The sequence below is a fragment of the Camelus bactrianus genome, chromosome X (genome assembly GCF_048773025.1).
Source record: "Camelus bactrianus isolate YW-2024 breed Bactrian camel chromosome X, ASM4877302v1, whole genome shotgun sequence".
Lineage (NCBI taxonomy): Eukaryota > Metazoa > Chordata > Mammalia > Artiodactyla > Camelidae > Camelus > Camelus bactrianus.
In genome coordinates this window covers 15,002,630-15,014,806 of record NC_133575.1, presented here as the reverse complement: position 1 = coordinate 15,014,806, position 12,177 = coordinate 15,002,630, and positions in this window count along the sequence as shown.

Here is a 12,177-nt window from a genome sequence, read left to right as displayed (position 1 = left end):
GACCCTGCTTAACCCCCTGTGGGCGTCAGTTCCACTCCCCAGGGAAATCCACTTTCAAATCTTACAGCTCTGTCTTCTGGATTTACCTCCTTTTATCTAAATCATATGCCTATTCTGCTGTTTCTTGATTTGCTAATTTCAGGCACAATCTAGCGAGCTCCTCTTAGAATAGAAGAGGACTGAGTCTACGTTATTCCCCCAACTTCCAACCTCAAAGTCTCCTGCTATATTATTATCATACTTTCTGGTTAATCAGTATTACTTGCTTTATGACATATGACCATATAAATACTGTTTTTCTGATGGACAACCTAGGTTATACTATAGATTGTTTTCTTTTTTACAATTTTTGTTTATCCTGGTGTTAATAACGGTTGTGATTTTATTTGCTTCATTTTTAGACAGTCATTGAAATCCTCTGTGTTAGTTTCATCGTGCTGCTCTAATAAGGCCAAAAATCCAAACTGTGTCTCACTGGGCTAAAGTCAAGGTGTTGGCAGGGCTGCAGTCCTTCTGGAAGCTCTAGGGGAGAACCCATTCCCTGGCTTGTCCAGCTTTCAGAGCTTCTCTGCATTCCTTGGCCCCGTCCATCTCCTAAACTAGTAACAGCTGGTCCCGCCTCTCTCACGGTGCATCACTCTGACACTTTTTCTGCCTTCCTATTCCACATTTAAGGACCTTTGTGATGACACTGGGCCCACCTGGATAATCCAGGACCATCTCCCCTTCCCAAGGTTGGCTGATTAGCAATCTTAATTTTTCTCTTCCATCTAAACCTAACATATTCACAGGTTCCAGGGATTAGGATGTGGGTGTCTTTAGAAGGGGCATTATTCCGCCCCCCACATCCTCCACCAGATCTGCCAAAGGTTATCAATAACATGTTCCACATACTCAGTGAAAGCAGAACTCCCTCCCAGAGCTCTCCGTCCTGTTGAAGCTGAAGGGATTGCCCTGTGGTCTCGCCGTACAGAGTCACTTGGGGACTGACCTGTCACTGCTGTCTGGGATGGCACCCTTAGTTGCCTGGGTCTCGTGTTTTCCACGTTCTTAGTGTACCCCTTTCTCTGCTGCAGCACATCCCCCCGACATTTCTGAAGAAAGAGTACACGGGAGGCATGCATTTGGAGTTCTCATGTGTCTGAAAAGGTTGTTCTTCCACCTTCATATCTGATTGATGGTTTGATTGAGTGTAGAATTCTAGGTTGAAGATCATGAACTCTCAGAATTTTGAAGCTAGTGCTCCATTATCTTCCAACTTCTAGAGACCTGACTGAGAAGTCTTGGCACTATCCTGATCCCCAACCCCTTTGTGTCGCAACTTGCTCGTTCCCTCTGGAAGCTTTTAGGATTGATCACTGGGGTTCTGAATTTCGTGAGAGTAAGTCTTGGTGTGAGTCTTTTTTCATTCATTGTCCTGGACACTTGTTGGGCTCTTTCCATGTGGAGACAATTGTCCTTCAATTTAGGGACATTTTATTTTATTATTAATTTGATAATTCCAGTCCTTCCATTTCTTTGTTTACTTTTTTCCTGAACTGCATAAAAGTTGGCTATTGGACCTTTTGGAATGATCCTCTATATTTCCTATCCTTTCTGTTCTGTTTTTCCATGTCACTGTGTTTTGTTTTTTTTTTTTAACCTCCAGGGAGATTTCCTTGGCTTTCTATAACAACTCTTTTATTCAGTTTTTTAAATTTTGGCTATCATTTTAAATTTTTAAAATATTTCTCATCCTTTGATCGCAACAGCTTCGCCTCCTCCTCCCCTTCCTCTCTCTCGCTCTCCCCCTCTCCATCTCCCTGTTTCTCTCTCTCTGTTTCCATTTTTATTTGTGTCCTGTCCTTGTTTCAAGGATGCAATATTGTCTCTTAACATTCTGAGACTCTTTTAGCATTTGGGTTTCTTTTCATCTTTGTATAGTATTTATTTTATTAAAAATTTTTTATTGGGGTAACAATTAGTTTATGACATGATAGAAGTTTCTTGTGTACAACATTGTATTTCAATGCCTGTATCCCCTGCAGCGCACTCACCACCAGAAATTTAGCTTCCATCCGTCCCCATACAGTTGACCCCCTTTACCTACTCTGCCCTCCACCCATCCACTCTGATAATCACTACTCCATTCTCTGTGTTTGTTTTTATTTGGTTTGTTCATTTGTTTTTCTATTTGTTTTTTTTTAGAGTCCATCCCTATGAGTGAAATCATATGGTATTTGTCTTTCTGCATCTGACTTATTTCATTTAGCATAATACCCTCAAGGTCCATCCATGTTGCCACAAACGGCAAGAGGTCATTCTTTTTCCTGGCCGAGTAGTATTCCATTGTATATAGATTCCACATCTTTATGCACTCATCTGTTGATGGACATTTAGGTTATTTCAATCTTGTAGTGTTTGGTTGTTGATGAAGTCTTCTTTTGTTCCCTATATACTTATTTTTTTTCTTAGTTCCTTTTTTGGTATGTTTTTGTCTCTTTCCTTCACAATGGCTTTGTTCCTCAAATGTCTGGTGATCTTTGACCACTGGAATTGAACATCAGTGTACCTCAAAGTCTGTCAGCCATCTAGTGAGCCTGGCTGGGACTCTGGTGTGGGTGATGGAGCAATGCATCAGCCTGGCAAGAAACAGATGTGACACTTAAACTGGGCCATCAAGAAGGATTTCATTAGGGGTCATTTATGAAGCTGTGGGCAGGGTTCAGGAGAAACAGCAAAGACTAGATCAGAATATTATGGCTCAAAGGGCAGAAGGAGGGAGTGGTGTTTGGAGCTTCACAAGGGTCTCCACAAGGGAAGGGCAGCTGGCGGGAGCTGTGGTCTTCAGCACAAGGGCACAGCCAATCAGTGACATGGAAGGGAGGGCGTGAAGGGACTCTATACTGTGACTTCTTTCTCCTCCCACTATTCATCCCTGCCAGTGCCATCCACTGGGTGAACTTGACACAGACGCATCCATACTTCCAGGGCCCAGGGCAGGCTGGAGGAGGACCAAGGATGGAAAAGGAAGGCCTCCTGCACAGTCTGTATCAGTCTGGGTCCATCAGGAGAACAGATGCCACTCAGCGTGTTTCAGGTATAAATGGTCAAATGTAGAATTGGGGAGGGACTTGGAAGAGCTGGAGAGTAGAGGTCAGGGACGCTGCCCTAAAGATCAGAGGAGCTGACACTTGAATGCCTTGGCCCAATGTTCCGGAATTGGATGCTGCAGTGATTCTCGAGACTCTCTAAGAAGATTCTCCCATGAATCACCCCAGTATCGAGTGGCAAACTGTTCTCGAAAGCTTAATGGAAAGCTGCTGTGAATCTCATCCACCCCCATGTCTGGTTTCCACAGCCTCCAGGGAACTGGTGTTTGGTTTCAGTTTCTTGCACATCTGCATCTGGGGATCTTTAATGTTCCATCTCCTGCCCTTGGCGGGGAGGGCAGGCCAGAAGGATGGCCAGGCTTGGTCACTAGGGTTCCAGGAACTGGGTCCTCTCAGGGTTAATGTCTGGTGGAGCAAGATAAGGAGAGGATTGAGGTCCAGCCAGATGGCAACACTGTCCCCCTGATCACAGCCCTGAGCCTCGCCTGAAAGTTGCTCAGCTGAGGTACTCCCTTCCCAGCGTCGGAGGCAGACTCCTATTTGGCAGCTTCCTGCTAAGTCTGTTACTCCTCCCTGGTTGCAGGTTGCCGTCTGAACCCCAACGGTGCCTTGAAATGCCTTGTCCTGTGCTGTTTCCTCTCTTGTTCTCCTTGTCCTTGGGGGTGGAGTCCCTCTTTATTCTCTGATTGTTATTTTACTGGGATTTGAGAGGGAGAGATGGTGATGCAAATAGCCAGTGTGCTACGATTAACCGAAGTATGTATTTCTTACAACTGCTCCAAACTGTCAAATGAGATGCTCCCTTGAAGGTCCTGTGATAATAACTTTTATTTCTTTATTTTTTTATATCAGACAAAATAGACTATTTTTATTGGCATACAGTCAGTTTACAGTGTTGTGTCAATTTCTGATGTACAGCAGAGTGTTTCAGTCATACATACACATTCTTAACGCTTAATAATTTTTAAATGTTAATTTGTTCAATTATAGTCATCATTTATTCTAAGATATTAAAATAAGGACAAATATGAAATAATAAAGGTGTAACAACCTTTAAAAGCAATCACTTTTGTTACTAAAATTCTGCACAGTGAAGAAAATCTGGAACGGTGCCAGACACTAGCTAAGCACTTGACAAGCCTTAGCTCATTATAGCCACAGGCCAACCCGTTTTCCAGATGAGGAACCTGAGGCACAGAGAGGTTCACAAACCTCCCAAGATCTTGTGCCAGCTAGTCCGGGGTGAAGGCTGCATTGTTCATCCCCGGGCCAGTGGCTGCACCCCCCTCCTCTGCTGGCTCGGAGAATAGAAGGGAAAAGGGCCAAATACAGCCACGTGATTCCAAGATGACCTTTTAACCTTTTGGAGTATTTGCTTCCCAAGTTTCTAATGTATTTGCTAAGTAAAAAGGCAAGCGTAAGTATAGGGTATGTGAAGATATGTAGTCTCTGCTCTGTCACTTGGTGTCCTGTCAGAAGCATTTTATACCCAGTTTCCTACCAAGCAAAGCACTCTCTAGGATCCATTTAAATGTTACATTAAGGCCACTGAATAGAAACTTTAAACCATGAAAAAAATTGGGTTGCTTTGTTCCACTTCAGCTGACCCCGTAGTTTCTAATGGAATCAGACACAGCTGTCTTTACATTGCCAGGCCTGCCCCTCTCTCCTGCTAAGGGATGTAGGGCATTTAGCCTCTCTGAACGTGAGTCTGTTCACTTATACAGTGGGGCTAGTAAGATCTTACACTGTTGTCAGGAGAATTTAAAAGAGGATAAAAGAGTATCATAGCTCCCCGCTTCTCTGTGAACAGAAGTAATTATCTTAAGATGGAGAGAGTTTCAAAACGTAGGTAACATGCTGTATTTTTGTGTAAGGTTGAACCTTTTTACTCCTTTATTTGGGTGCTAAGAAAAGGCCTAGTCTCTATCTGATAGGCTACTTGTGTTGTTTATAGTCAGGAGAGACAAAGGCTTATATAAAACTTTTCTGAAAATTGAATTATGAACACACAGCAAAGGTTCCTTTCAAGATTCCCTCTTGGTCAGGACGTTTTCTGGGAAGAGACTGGTTAGGCAGATGATCACCGTTAGATCACAAGAAGAGCAAGAATGGCAAGCTAACGATGACCAGACTTCGGGCCTGAGGTCAGCTGAGAGGGCGGGCGGGCAGGGAGGTAGCCAGTTTCCCCGAAAAGAGCTTAACCTCATTCTAGACCACCAGACAATTCCTTTAGCGTTTCATCAGGAATTCTAATTTCTTCCCAGAAGGTTAGGAAATACGTTCTCCAAATGTTCTGTTCTAGACAGGTTTAATATTTCACAATTGAATTTATGAGAAAAAGAAAAGGTGTTTCGGGAATCCTCCAAGAAAAAAGTCCTCCCTCCCAAAGGTTCTCAGTTCGTATCACCAGCGCGCTAAAGAGAGTTACCAACTCAAAAAAATACAGTTGTACTGTGTGGAAATCTTCATATGTCGTAGTGTCATTACACCCTTAGAAAATGCCTGAAGGGATATTCCATTGGAACTGAACAGTGATTATCAATTATCTCTGTAATAATTGGTAATTGTGAGCTTATGGAAGATTTTCACCTTCTAGACTATATTTGTTTAATTTCGTTAAATTTCAAAAAATAATGAAGAGGTATTACTTTTGTAATGCTAATAAACACCAAAGCGATTTTATCGGCTCGGAGGTGTGTGTCCCTGGTAGCTCTCCTGAGCCCCTTTTCATCACTAAGGATCAACCAGATCATCAGATGGCCACCCGGATCCTCTGGGCTCCGGGTAGCTGAGGTGCAGCAAGGTTCTCACACTTGAGCTGCACCAGAATTCCCTGGAGGGCTGGTTCAAACTCGGGTCAGTGCCCCGCCCCCCTCAACAGAGTTCCTGATTCAGAAGGTCTGGGGAAGGGTCCATAGCTGGCATCGCTACAATTCCCACGTGCTCATGTAGCAGCTGCTCTAGGGACCACACTTCAGGAAATGCTGGGGCCCAGGAAAGAAAACTTCAACAGGGGACTCAAAGCCAAACAAAGATGTATATAGACTCATTATTGTTTCTTTTTTAGATTCCACATATAAGTGATATCATATGATGTTTGTCTTTTCTGTCAGACTTACTTCATTTAATATGATAACTCTAGGTCCATCCATGTTGCTGCAAATGGCAATATTTCATTTTTTATGGCTGAGTAATATTCTGGTGTGTGTGTGTGTGTGTGTGTGTGTGTGTGTGTGTGATGTCTTTTTAAACCAATCGGCTGTTGATGGGCACTTGGGTTGTTGCCACATCTTAGCTATTGTAACTAGTGCTGCTATGAACGTTGGGGTGCATGTGTCTTTTTGAATACAGTTTTCATCTTTTCTGGATATATACCCCAGTGGGATTGCTGAATCATACAGTAGCTCTATTTTTAGTTTTTTTAAAGGAACTTCCACACTGTTTTACATAGTGGCTGCACCAATTTACATTCCCACCAACAGTGTAGGAGGGTTCCCTTTTCTCTACACCCTCTCCAGCATTTATTATTTGTAGACTTTTTGATGATAGCCATTCTGACCAGTGTGAGGTGGTACCTCATTGTGCTTTTGATTTGCATTTCTCTAATAATTATGGATGTTGAGCATCTTTTCATGTGTCTGTTGGCCATCTGTATGTCTTCTTTGGAGAAATGTTCATTTAGGTCTCTGCCCATTTTTTGATTGGGTCGCTTGTTTTTATGATATTGAGTTGTATAAGCTGTTTGCGTATTTTGGAAATTTGCATCATTTGCAAATATTTTCTCCCATTCTATTGGTTGCCTTCTCATTTTCTTGATGGTTTCCTTTGCTGTGCAAAAGCTTTTAAGTTTGATTAGGTCTCATTTGTTTATTTTTGCTGTTATTTCTTTTGCCTTTGGAGACTGATTTAAGAAAATATTGCTACAATTTATGTCAAAGAATGTTTTGCCTATATTCTCTTCTAGGAGTTATATGGTGTCATGTCTTATATTTAGGACATTTAACCTTTAAACCATTTTGAGTTTATCTTTGTATATAGTGTGAGGGAGTATTCTAATTTCATTGACTTACATGAGGTTGTCCAGCTTTCCCAACACCACATACAGAAACAGACTCACAGATTTCGAAAACAAACTTATGGTTACCGAAGCGGAAAGGGAAAGGAGGAGAGATAAATTAGGAGCATGGGATTAACATATACACACTACTATATATAGAATAGATAAACAACAAGGACCTACTATATAGCACAGGGAACTATATTCAATATCTTGTCATAGAACCTATAATGGAAAATAATCTGAAAAATATAAATCATTCTGCTGTACACCTGAAACTAAAACAATATTGTAAATCAACTGTATTTCAGTGAAAAAATAAAACAAACAAACAGCCAAACAAATGAACTTGACTTACTTCCCACTTTTGCCTCTGGATGGCCTGTATTATTTTTGAGGAGAGGAACTTGAATTGACTGGCTCTGTATAATAAGAAGTTGTGCTAGAAAGGGTTTCCCTATATTATTAAAGGCAGACCTCAGAGATATTGGGGTTGAGTTCCAGACCACCACAATAAAGTGAAAATTGCATTAAAGTGAGTCATACAAGTTTTTTGGTTTCCCAGTCATATAAAACTTATGTTTACACTATCTTGTAGTCTATTAAGTGTACAATAGTATTATGTCTCAAAAACAATGTACATACTTTAATTTAAAAAATATTTATTGCTAAAAAATGCTAATCATCATCTGCGCCTCCAGCAAGTTGTAGTACTGTCAAAGATTACATACAGGTCACCATAACAAATAAAATTATCACGAAAAAGTTTCACATATTGTAAGAATTACACAGACATGACACAGAGACAGGAAGTGAGCAAATGCTGCTGGGAAAATGGCGCCAATAGACTTGCTCGGGTAAAGGGTGGCCACAAACCTTCAATTTGAAAAAAATGCAGTATCTGCCAAGGGCAATAAAATGAGGTGTGCCTGTAACTCGGCGCCTGGTTCAGAGACTTTTCAATTAAGTTCCATGGCCTCTGGGGCTTGAGGACCCATTTGGTTTGGCTGCGTGCACTGGGTGCTTCACGACCTGGGGGGTGGCCGTGGCTCAGCTCAGGCTAGCAGATGTGGTTTCTCTGAATCCTGAGGAAGTGATATTGAGGGTGATGGGGTAGTGGTTATTGCAATACTGTTGTCCTGTTTGGGTCGGAACGTGGGGCTGTTACTGGAGTAGGCAAAACACAGGGAAAACCATCCCCACCAGGCCCCACAAATGCAGTTATTCTCTCTTGTCTTTTATTGTGGTGAAGTAAACATGAAATTTACCATCATAACCATCTTTAAGTGTACAGATAAGGGGCATTAAGTACATTCACATTGTTCCATCCATCTCTGGAACTTTTTCATCTTCCCAAACTGAAACTCTGGCCTCACTATCAGTCTTCTAACACATAGAACAGTCTGTTGAGATGTAATTCACATACTATCAATTCACCCATTTTAAGATATATAATCCAACCATTGTTTAGTGTCTTCATAGAGTTGTGCAACAATGACCACAATTTAAAAACACTTCATCACTCCCAAAGGAAACTCTGTACCTGTTAGCAGTCACTGCCTAATTCCCCCAGCCCCCTCCCCCAGCCCCTCATCTACTTTCTGCCTCTCTAGATTTGCCTGTTCTGGACATTTCACGTAAATGGAATCCTATGATTATGTGTCCTTTTATATGCGGCTTTCACTTAGCATCATGTTTTCAAGGATCATCCATGCTGTAGCATGGACCACTGCTTCGTTCCCTTTTGTATCCACCCTTAAGAAGATTCAACTTTGAACTCTTTATCTCCTCCCCACCCTCAATGACTTCCTCCTCCACTTGGTTGATCTCTCCATCTTCTCAGCTTCCAAACCAGCTAACACAATATTTCTTTCAAATTGTCCATCTGTGTTCCCTATCCTCTCCCCATATCTGCTCCCTCACCAGATCTGTGAAATGTAGTTCACAAATGACTCTAGAATGCGACCTCTCCTCAGTGTCAACGCCATAGCATTTCTTGCCTTTACTATCTCTGGCCCGTCCATGGCCTCGCACTTGGCAGGCTCTCCCTCCTCCAGTCCTGCTGCTGAGGGCTGGCCAGTTACCTTCTTGGAATCAGTCTGCTTGGAAACATTTGCTCTTGCACATTGCTGGCAGGGTCTTGTTCACACTGGGCCTGGTACAGAGACTGCTTCCAATCAGACTTTTGGCCACACTCTCATCACTTCCACACAAGCCCCCTTCCAACATCACCTGTTCCCCAGACTCTGAGTATTTTCACACGTCTTTCCCTCTGTCTGGAGTGCTGGCAAACATTTGTATATAGATCCAGCTCCAGTAGAACCCCAGTCTATGGTGGGGCCTCTGAGCTTAACTTCACCTGGAAGATCAGAGAAGAGAGAAATCACTTTTGCAAGGCAATCCCTACTTTGAAATCTTCATCACTGGTAAGCTCAAGAGCCCTCTATTGTTAATTATCTCCCGGTTTTAAAAGTTGGCCTTTCAGGTTGGTTTATTCTGATGTTAAATGCCAATTAGTTTATTTAAAGTTTTATTTATTTATTACAATGCATATTTCACACATATGATTGGAAATTAATGTCCAGTGCTTTGGGAACTTTTTTGGAATATCACTTGATTAACTTTTTAATTGTGAAAAAAATGCCCTTCTTTACATAGGACCTCTTATAATCTTGGAGGAGGGGGGCCTGGTAGAGTAGGTAGAAAATAGTAGAAACTGTATTTCTTGTTAATATCCTAGGACTGTTCTCCCAATTTACTATTTTCTTAGACAAAGCAGAGCTGTGAAAAGGCTGTAAAATGTTCTTGGCAGGTTAGTCTATACACTGGGGCCTTTCTTGTGTGTTTCAGATGTAAGTTCCTGTGACTGATCAACTTTGAAGTCATTTACTCAGGCAGTCTTTGGATTTGTAAACAAGAACACCTATTCCAGTTTTATAGCCTGGTGGGAGAGCACATTTCGCCTTCTAGTTACTTCCTTCGTGTTTTACTTTACAAAGCAAGCCTTTCCTACAAACCTTGTAAAGAGAATCAGACTTTGGTTTTATAAATGATCTGCTTCTCTGATTTGATTAGTTTTTTAAAATCTCCATAGAGCTGGTAAAAAAAGTTCTCTTGGATTTGTTGCCAAGGATTCACTGAACATGATAAAACAGGAAATGAGTGGCTCATTCCACGAGTGGTTATCGGGCTGGGTCAACTGGATGGAGCGAGAAGTTATTTCCACGGCTTGATGTGGGCAGGTTACCTTTAATCCAGTGTACACTATGCAAAGGAAGCGGGGCAAGCCTGCCTCAGAACTGTCAGCACGGAGCCTGGAAGGCTTGCTTGCTGTCTGCGGGGTTTCTTCTTAAACCTGCACCCACTAATTTGAGAATTTAATGGGGATCTTGACTACATCAAACATTACCATGGTGTTCTCAATGGTGATTTTCTCTTTCCTTCACTCCTTCTACATTTACTAATTGGAATTCCTTAGTAAGGAAGACTCGTACCCTCTCCCTGACATATTTCCTTCTTCAGTCAGTTATTTATTTACATCCATCTGGACTTAAAGGCGGGACTTATTCTTTCAGTTTGAATACAATAGCATTGTTATTTATTTTGTGCCTTGGATTTTGACTTGCCCCCACCCTTTTTTTAATCGAGCGCTTCCCTTATTTGCTGGCACCACGAGATTTTCACATTTCTCCATAAAGCTCATCAGAAGCACCAGATAATGACTGTCTTGTAAAGCACTCTGCATGGAATTTATGTTAACGTAAAGATGATATTAGAGGTTATCAAAGCAAAGTATCATTCATCAATGCAAATTACAGATGTCAAGTCCGAGTACCCAGAGAGCACGAGCGTGACAGACAGTGAGCGCTGCACAGGCAGGGGCGCAGCCACTTTGCATAGCCCCCAAAACCACCGAGCGACACACTGGGGCATTTTCAGTCATGTGATATCATTTTAAGTGTCACGGTTCAGCTACTCTCCATTCCCCCAAATGCATCATCTGTTCTGGTAGCAATGGGAATTCAGTGGGACAAATATGTGACATTAAATATGATAGTATTTCTCCAGCCATATTCATGAGATGAATTCTTGTCATTTGAAGTAGTGTACTAACTCTTCTATTAAAAAACACTTAAGTCCATCTCTGCTCTTTCCATGTTGAAATATGCCCAGTTAGTTTCAGGGGTCTGAGTCTCTCTGAGAGAGGGATAAGGTGACCTAGTGACCTTGGCCTTGGCAAAGAGAATCACCCCTGGAATTGGGCAGACCCCAGACCAGTTCTTCTGGGTGAGGTTCAAGAAAAAAAAGTCCTGGTTACAGTGAGCCTTAGCCAGGCTCTATGAGTTTCAGTGTTTGTCAATGCTAAGATCATATCACAAGGTCTCATCACCCTGATATGCCAAGGCATGTAATGAATGAAGTGCCATGGTACCCGGAGCAGGTACAACTGAGTGTATTCACCCTTGCCTTCAATACTTCAGATTCTTAATTTCCATGTTCTTTAATCCTTTTCATAGGAGTCTGTCACTGATGTCACTACCACCTTCTCAGCAGCTGTGTTGGATGGGTCTTCTGCCCCTTGATTAGTCTCCTGTTTAGATGGTTCTGACACACATGAAAAGTATTTAGAAAGATGATGCTACCACTCTCTTGTTGGTAAGACCCTGACTTTGAGGGTTTTTTTTTTTAAACCCAATGAAACAATTATAAGTACATCTTTCTTCAGAAATCCTAGGATGTAACCAGTTTACAAGAGTTGCCCCAACATTATAGGTAAGGTATGAAGACAGCCCTGTATTGGGTAGGGAGTCAGCTTTTATTTGTCATTTGTCGGTCCTCCTAACCCTTAGCTTCCTCCATTTTTCAGGGGTCAGTAAATTAATTTCTTTAAAACAGTCTAATTTCTTTATTGTCTTATTTTCTGTCTTCCTCAGTGTCTCCCATCTATTTCACTATCTCTTCCTACCACCAGATGGTGGAAAGGGAAAAGGAAATAACGGACGGTAATTGTGGTGGCTGTCAGAG